At 41.8% G+C, this 9,817-nt stretch overlaps 1 pseudogene; it reads left to right on the top strand.

Moving 5' to 3' along the window:
* The first annotated feature begins 7,944 nt into the window (after positions 1–7,944).
* On the top strand, positions 7,945–9,599 carry LOC117978056 (protein FAM182B-like; annotated as a pseudogene).
* The last annotated feature ends 218 nt before the right edge of the window (positions 9,600–9,817 follow it).

Genomic DNA, 9,817 nt, shown 5'->3' with positions numbered 1-9,817 from the left:
CCAAGAAGGTTCCTGTCAGAGGCCAGCTTTGAATGGAGACAGAAAAGACTCTTGAGGGCCTCAGCTGCTGCAAACCTCCTCAACAAACCATATTTGACCTTCAAATATTTGCTAAAGAGTACTAACTACTGGAAGAGCAATGGTCCATTGATAATAATTATTCCCTCACTGTACATTTTTTACAATTCTCAAAATGCTCTCAGTCCAGTGTCCCATTGGAACCCCCATAAAATCCCATTTTATAAATAGGGAAACGAGGCCCTGTGATGTCACACCGAGGTTTGCAGCAGTTCCAGGATAGAAAATAGGGAGCACTTTCATCTCAGCCTCAAAGTTCCTTTTCTGGGAGGGGGTCCTTGAGGCCATCCAGCAGCCCATAGTCCAAGTCTTCTTCTTCCTCCTTGGGCTTCTCCACACCTGTGTCCAAAGCCTCCTTCTCCTCCTTTGTTCTCAGGTACCACTACCGGTTGCTGGGCAGGGAGCCCTCCTGCTGCTGCCCATCCTAGGGTGCATCCTCCAACATGGGTGCATTGTGGTTCAGCCAGGACCTACACCACCTTCAGCCCAGGGCTCCTGTGGTGGGCTTGAGGTTCCTCCCTATCAAATGGAGATGTGCTGGGGTTGCTGCCTTTGCTGAAGCCCATGTCCAGGTTATCTTGGGGGTGGCCAAGGGTACAGGGCCCTGGGGACAGGCCAGAGGGCTACAGGGGCAAAAACCAAGAGGATGAGGGGATCTCTGAGTCAGACCGCCTGGATCCACATCCCAGAGACTAGCTGCAAGGCCTGGGGAAGACTGGTTCACCTCTCTGGGCGTCAGTTTCCTCCTCTGTAAAGTGGAAGGTATAACAGGTTCACTCCTACAGTTGTCTCTGAGCTTTACAGCCGGTAATGTGTGCAAAGTACTTCGCACAATGCCTGGCACATGGTAGGTGATAATAAACAGGGTTACTATGATATCATCATCTGAGCTAGGTCACTCATGCACTTCTCCAATGCTTCAGGGTTCCCCTCCATCCCTCACAGGGCAGCAGCAAGTGAAAGGGATACCCCTGGCCTTGAGGAGCTCACATCTTCTCATTTCCCAGGGGTCTCCATCCAGTGCCCACACATGCCTGGCATGCTGTAGGCACCTCATCCACATCTGGTGAAAGAGTGGAAAGCAGGTCATTGTCATGTATTGTTTGGCACAGAATCTGCAGTAGGGGACAGAGAAGTGAGTGACTGTAGTTGTGCCCACCAATTCCTGTCCCTGAACTTACAGGGATCAAGAGGCCTTAGCAAGTCTAGTGCCAGGGAGTGGGCACTGTGTGGTGGAGCAGGAGGCAGGTCTTAAGAAAGGCAGTGGGGTGACGAGAGGAGCTCTGCATTTGAGGTCTGGGAGATCCTCCACCAGGACTTCACCAAAGGCCCCGGGCTGGTCATCCCTCTTCCCAGAATCTCTCTATGCTCTTCTGTATAATGGGGCTAGCCTGGAAGAGATACTTGCACAACCATGTTCAGAGCAGCATCATCCACAGTAACCAAAAGGTGGAAGCAACCCAAGTGTCCATGGATGGATGGACGGAACAACAAAATGCTGTCTATGCATACAGTGGAATAGTGTTCAGCCTTGAAAAGGAAGGAGAGTCTGACACCTGCTACATCAAGAATGAACCTTGAGGACATTAGGCTGAGCAAAATAAGCCAGACCAAAAAGACAAATGCTGTATTATTCCACTTTTCCAAGGCACCTAGAGTAGTCAAATCCACAGAAACAGACAGGAGAATGGTGGCTACCAGGTCCTGGGGAGGGTGGTGATTGAGGAGTTGTTTTTAAATGAGTTACAGAACTGTAGTTTTACAAGATGAAAAGCATTCTGGAAATTGGTTGCACAACATTGCGAATGTATTCAATGCTATTGAAATGTAAACTTAAACATAGTTAGACACTAAATTTTAGTATATTTTACAATTCTTATAATGGGGTAGTTATGCCTGTCTCCTTGTGTTGCTGTAGGATTTCATGAGATAACATATAAGGAACCACCCAGCATGTTGCCTGGCACATAGTAACTGCTCAATAAATCACAACTGGATGCTATTGAAGATAAAGTTACCTGAGTTCTCTGAGGCTTGCTCTCTTCAGCTGAAAATTCTCCCAAAATATATGAGATGAGACCCTACTGTATTATACAGGGTTCATAAATAGCACTCCCCCTTTTCCCTTCCCACAGAGTGCAGTGAATAGAAGACACTTCTCTGCACCCCAAAAGCTCCATGCTGATTGCGAGAAGGAAATGCTGGATGGAGGGGTTGCTGGAACTACTGTGAGGGGTGAGATTTCCCCAGATGTCTAGAAATGAGGCAGGGGCCGGACATCTTCCACCCCCACTAAGGTTACCTTGCAGTTCCTAGCTGGCTCTATACTTCCTAGAAACTGCCACTTTTCTGCCTCCATTACCTCATAGCCCAGTCAGCACTATCATCATCATCACCATGATCACCATCACCATCCTTACAATCACCAACACTATCATCATGGCCATCACCATTCTTACCCTTGCCATTCTCACCATCATCAACACCAGCATCTTCACCATAACTATCACTATCGTTATCACCACCTTCACCATCACCATCCTCACCATAATAATTATTGTCACCCTCCCCATCCTCATAATCGTCATCATTATCATCATTACCATCACTATCATCATCACTATCACCATTCTCACCATCATCATCCTCATCATCATCACCATTATCCTCACATAAATATCACTATTATCATCACCACCTTTGCCATCACCATCCTTATCATCACCATCACAGTCACTGCCATCACCATTCTCACCTTTACCACTCTCACCATCATCATCACCTTCATCATCCTCAACATAACTATCACTTCATTATCACCTCCACCTTCACCATCACCATCCTCACCATCATCATCACCACCATCACAATGATCCTTGCTACATGGAACCATGAATTCTGGGTATGAGGGCTTTTGGGTCAGGGCATCTAACACATCTTGTAGGATAGAAACCCAGCCCCTCAGGGTCTCACAGGTGGTGAAGTAACTGATTCTTGTGAGGTCATGTCCCTCTGAGTGATGTGGGATGTCACAAGACCAATAAATATGGGCTGAAGCCCATGGCATCACTTCTTTTTTGGAAAATAAGCTCCATCATCAGTAGCAATTGCATGATAGCAGAGAATAAGAACTCAGCAAATGTAAATAATTTGATGCTATGAGAAGCATATGAAGTGGAGTCCATATTCCGATATGCATCTATTCCAGTGAGGGCAATTCTTTACCACTTCCATGAAGGAAGGGAAAAAATATTATTACAACATTACCAGAAATCTATCTGGTCTAGGCAAGGTAGTTCCTCTTTCCAGGGTCTCAGCATTGATCATTGCTGGCAGTCAGGGCACTCATCTGGGCAGTAGGCAGCACTGCTGCAGGGAAGTTCACGTTATTGGAAACATGTACCATCTTCGCCTGCTACCATCGCCACATTGTCCATGAACCCACTGGGCAAATGATGAGGAATCTGGGAAAAGTTCTCATAACCAGAATATAATCATCCACATCAGGATATCAGCATTCACCCAACACTACGGTCCAATCAACAGATGCTATAATCTCATCCAAATTTTCTCAGGTGTGCCCTAAATACATTTTTTTGAACTTTGTAATCCAGGATCCAATCCAGGATTTCCCATTGCATTAACTGTCATGTCTCTTAAGCTCCTTCAACTTCAAAGAGTTCCTCTGTTTTGCCCTATTTTTCATAAACTTAAGAGTTTTAAAGAGCATACGCACTTATGAAGGATGTGTTCACCTTTTTCCATCTGATGTGTTTCCAACATCCAGACTTAGGTCATGTATCTTTCACAAGAAAACCGCAGAAATAATGCTGTGGTATTCCTAGGACATCACAGCAGGAGGCACATGATCAAATTTGTGCCAGATTTCTCCACCACAAAGTCATCATTCTTCCAATTGTAATTGATAAGTATTTCATATGAAGATATTAATTACACATACACATGAGTGTATATTTATATGTAAAATACATACAAAATATTATTTCAATGTCTAACCAACATAAAAGTTATTAATTAGATATGTTTAATTTTATTTCCTACTAAGTTTTCAAAATCTGGTGTGTGTTTTACCCTGACAGCACATCTCGGTCCAGCCTAGCCACATTTCAAATGCTCAATATTCACATGGCTGTGGCTACCATATTTGTCAGGGCAGCACTAAAGCATTAAGGAACTTCTTCCTTGGAGAAGTTCTAAGCTTTCAAAATGTTTGGCAAATACATTTTATAAAATTCTTCAGAATCCATAAATAGGCAGTTACACATTTAGTAAGCGATAGAATCCAACATGACATTAAAAATGAATCCCTCAAAAAAAGAAGGTAGGCAAAATGTTCTTCAGACCAAATGGACAAATCAATTATGATTACCTAACATGCCCATTATTATTTATTAACATCCTTCATTAATACCCCCAAACCCCATCAACAGGTAAATGAATAAATGCATTGAGGCCTATCTGAACAATGTCCCAATTCCTTACCATTCTTACTTCTTTTGCAAGCAGAAAGACTCAGTATTGGCAAAGACTATTCAGATAGTTTGTTCTTATGCCAGTAGTTGTAATTTCCTGGAGGTCTATGTGATATCAATTATGTACTTCAATACTTCTCACAAGTACTTTTCCTGTTTGGCCATTTTCTGCAGTATATCCATGCTCCCATTTTCTCCATTCTTTTATTTCTATCCTAGACTTTTCTTTCATCCTATAATTCTTTATCCTAAAAATATTAATTTAAGGATAACATCACAAAATAGTGTATTTCTTCAGATGATACTCCAAACTGATACTTAATATACGGAAATGACTATCATGGACATAACCCACAACATGTGAAATGTATGGCTCATTCTACTGACATTATAAAGGAAAGTTAATGACAACTGAATTTATAGTCATTTTCCACCCAATCAGTTGCTTATAAAATGGCAAGGAGTTGTAGATATGTACACAGTGGCTATTTTTTGGTGGGGTGTTCAGCAATTGTCCTCTTGAGAGCCCCCCATTTCTTTGAGGACCATTTCAATGAGCACCAACTGGGCCTGACCCAACCTTCCAGCCCCAGCCCTAGAGGTGATCATGATGTCCAGCTCTGGCAAAATACTCTACCCTTGGATCATAGCAACTGTTTCAGTACTTTTTTTTTGGAATCATCAGGAAGGACTCTTGCTTTTTCTACCACTGTGGTCTGTGAGGACAAAGTAAAGTGGGTTATCTGTAGCACTATCTCTTGCTACAAAGAGAGAAGAGAGTCATCTTCAGAAGGAAAAAATGAGGCTAAAACAAAAGGAAAAGTGTCAAGAGAAAGAAGGAGAACAATTTCTTGATGATTTTATGTAAGCCTCTGGGTCCAGCTATATGCATGACAGAGACTTGGGTTAAAGCTCTGTCACTTATAGGATCATTGACTTAAATATAAAATAAAGTATTAAAAGCTATGAACTTTTAGATGAAAATACAGAAAAAAAATCTTTGTAATATTCAATTAATCAAAAATGTCTTAGATGAAGCCCCAAAAACCAAATGCACAAGAACAATTAATAAATTGGACCCCATCGAGTTAAGAGCATCTGCTATTTGAAAGATAGTGTTATGAGAGCAAAAAAGAAAACTCAAGGGGAAAATACTGGCAAGTCTCATATCTAATAAGGGATTTGAATCCAGAGTATGTAAAGAAACTATTAAATTTAATAATGAGAAAATAAGCAAAGAAAAAAACAAAAAAGGAAGAAGCAAAAAAAATGTGAACATACACTCTACCAAATATATACAGATGGCATGTAAGTACATAGATACTAGATATTATTAGGCATTATGGAACCACAATAAAATACTATTGTACACACATGAAAATGTCTAAAATTTTAAAAGAAGGCCCATACAAAATGTTGGCAAGAGTGTGGAATTCTTATATACTGCTGATAAAAATATAAAATGGTACAACCATTTTGGCAAACATTTTGACAGTCTCTTAAAACTAAATCTAAACCTATTAGCTATTACACTCCTAATATTTACTCAAAGTTAGAAGAACTTATGTACATGAATGTTCATTGCAAATGTATTTGTATAAGTCCAAAACCGGAAGCAATGCAAAAACCTATCAACAGGCAAATGGATATATAAATTGTGACCGATCTGCACAATAGAATACTACTCAGTCATAAAATTAATGACCTATTGATGCCTGCAATATAGCTGAATCTCAAAATAATTATGCTGTGTGAAAGATGCCAGACCCCTCCAAAAAAGGGTCCATACTACACTTCATTTATATAAATGTCTACACAAGGCAAACTATTTTATAGTGAGAGATTGGTGATTGCCAGGGAGAGTGGTAAGGTAGGGAGATACAGAAAGTTTGGGATTATAAAAGGGCAAGGGAAAACTTTTATGAGTGCTGGATATGTTCATTATTTTTATTTTGGTGATGGATTTGCAAGTACATATAAAAAATAACACACAATGGAAGTAGAAACAGTATTTTTGTTTCTTTCTTTAAAAAGCACAATTTACTTACTATTGGGATGTGTGTGCCTGTTGGGCACATGGCACAAATTTTCAAATCTTAAAATCGGAGTGGATCTCAACCACTGGACCTTATTCCTATTCCACACTGACTTTAGCACCATACCCCCTTTCATCGCGGTAATTAACAACACCCACCCTAAAGGTAAAGAAATGCACTTCTCACTAACTACTTTTGAAACTATGAACTGCCTCAGGCTAGTAGTTCTTAAGCTCTCCAGCAAAGGTTGCTTTGTTTCCCTCAAAAATATACAGCCTGGGCAACATGGCAAAACCACGTCTCTACTAAAATTACAAAACTTAGCCAGGCATGGTGGTGCATGCCTGTTGTCCCAGCTACTCAGGGAGGCAGAGGCTGCAGGGAGCCTAGACCTCACCACTCCACTCCAGCCTGGGGGACAGAGTGAGACCCCCATCTCAGATACACACACACACATACACAGACTCACACACTATCCGCTGGTGCCCCTGTCAGTTAAACACAGCATCTCAGGGCACCTTAGCACACAGTGTGAGAGCCGTGGTTCTAAACACTTCAATTAGAAGTGAAACATCTCTGGCTGGATTTTTAGAATATTTACTTTTTAATGTTTTATATTATATTTATTTTGTATGTTTTAATTAATTTATCTGAATACAAGAATCCAGACATTTGGAAGTAAAACAATGGAAAACATGCCTGCAAACACTAATCAGCACAAAGTTCATGTTGCTATGTTATTATTGACAGTTTAGACATAAGCAAAGAAATATTGCTAAGATAAAAAAGATTTTACGATGTCAGTCACTAGAAAAGTATGCCAATTTTAAATATGTATAAATATAAAATATCCCTTCAAATTATTTACTAAAGAAACTGATGTAACTAAAAGAAAAATGGACTGATCTGCAATACAGATTTTAACATACCTTTCAATTACCGATGGAACCAACAGAAAGAAATCCATAAGAGAAAGGGAGATTTGATGAACACAATGAACAAACTTGACATAAACTGACATATACAGAACGCGACACTCAACAACTACTGATACACATCCTTTTCCAGTGCACGTATCATATTTACCAACATAGATTATATGTTGGAATTTAAAGGGACTCATCACAGAGTATTCAGTCGTGGGATTTTGCCTAAATTTGTCTGGCCTTCAACAGGGTTCAAATACAGTTAAATTCTTATTTCATCTAAAGAGTCCTATCCTTTTTTTTTTTTTGGAAATTTTACCGCAACAATCTAAATTTGCATAACAACTGAACCCAGCCCTTGGAACTTGAAGTTTATTCTAGCCAAAGGCAGATTAAACTGTCTAAGTAGTAATGTCCTTCAAATTGTTGTCCCCTGCTCCAGTAAAAGAGTATAGCTCCAAGAAGCTAACAGACTATTTGTCCTTCATAGTATACATTCTATGTTACATCAAAACACGTTATAAAGCCTTGAAATCAGCAGCAGAGAGAAAATGAGATCAACAACCATCTAGCTGTGACCTCACTACTTAGTAATTACGCTTTTAGCTGACTCCTTTACTTGATTCCTAACTGCTTATTTCTGACAAGGTAGCACTAATCCCCGACCAAGTTGACCTTTTAAGAAGTGAGTGGAATGAAAAGGCTCTACCACCAGTGATCAGTTTAACAAGCTGCAACACTAGTCACTGGCTGCAACTCTAGTCACTGGCTGCAACTCATATTGTGGGTTTTAAGAGCTCAGAATTAACATGGAAGTACTGTTGACTCCAAAAGAAACCCAGAAATCTCTGGGAATCCAGCAAAGATAGAAAGGGTCTTCTCAATAGTCACCACTCACACTTTGCTTTGTCTTGGTAACTATTTTTATTACATACGGAGAATATCAAAAAAGTATGCCTTTTCCTCATTGTTAATGCTAACCCTAAAATGGTAAGGCTCTTGCAGGTTGAAACCCCCAGGCTCTCACTGGCTCTTCAACAGAAGGCAGTGAATTCACCTGCAAGAGAGATCACCCAAAAAGCTTCCAGGCTGGACAAGTTGGGACTCAGTTCTTGCAGTTCCCAAATTCACAGTTCTCTTGGGACACGGTTATTTTTGGAGCTCCTGAAGATGAGAAATTCCACCCACGAAATTCTGTTTATAAAAATTATTCACATCTAATTATCTCAGGAGACATTAACACAGCAATGTTGAAAATTTTCCATTAATTGTTAATCCACAGAGAAAAACTGGACAATTATTTTTTAAAATATGAAAAGCTTCATATAATACAAATTATACTCCCACATGTGATTCAATTTCTACTCATTAATGCCAGAGAAGTTAACAATTATGAATTGCCAGGGGTTAAAAAAAATAAATCATTCATCATTGGAAAAGTACAGAAGGTTTAAAAGAGATAAGAATTAGTTTTTGGCTTTGAGGCATTTTACGCTTTCCAGAAGGTTTTGCTCTTTTTTTTGCTCATGGCTTTCTCTCTCTCTCTCTCTCTTTCTTTCTGATTTCAGTTTCTTTTGATTTCTCCTGCTTAGAAATGGTGAGAGAACTTTGGATGTGGAACGTGGAGTAGGAGTAACACGAAGTGAGGGTCTGCACTTGGGGTGGTCAGCACTGCGGATGCCCAGCAAAGGCACTGCCTGGTCCATATCCCGGAGGGGTTTCTGCGCCCCAGTCGGCATCGCAGCTGATGGTGAAACTTTTGGTGTGGCACAAGAGTGTCCACAAACTTTGGAAGGTATCCGCTGCATCCTCCATGGCCGTGTATGCCTGCCGAGGGCGATCTTCTCGGGGAGCGGAAAGTCCTGTTCATGGGCCAGGGCTGGCTGGCTGGAGCCACTTGCGCGGCACAGCCCTGGCGGAGGTTCAGGCGGCCCCGGTGTCGCAAGCGGCTGTGAATAATGCCTCCTTGGGGCCGGAGTGGTACCAGGAAGGCTGCAGACCAGGGCTGACCAGCGGGCAGCATGGTGGCCGTGATGGAAGGTGACGGGGTTCGCAGCGCCAGGGGGCCCAGCAGACCCCGAGCCCTGGCATGCCGCATCGCCAGCAGCACCGCGGGGAGGCCTGGCGCTGGTGTCGCGGCGGCCACTGCATGAGGCCCACGACCCAGTCCCAGAGGCCAGCCCATCATCAGCTAACATCAGGAACTCCAGGCCAGCTGAGGCCCGGGCCCCAGGGGCAAGACAAAGGGCAGAGGGTCCGCAGGCAGGGCCAAGAGCCGGCAGCG

This window comes from Pan paniscus, chromosome 16 (assembly GCF_029289425.2).
Source record: "Pan paniscus chromosome 16, NHGRI_mPanPan1-v2.0_pri, whole genome shotgun sequence".
Taxonomy (NCBI): domain Eukaryota; kingdom Metazoa; phylum Chordata; class Mammalia; order Primates; family Hominidae; genus Pan; species Pan paniscus.
The sequence above is the reverse complement of the archived record's forward strand: the minus strand, read 5'-3'. Positions and strand labels throughout refer to the sequence as shown.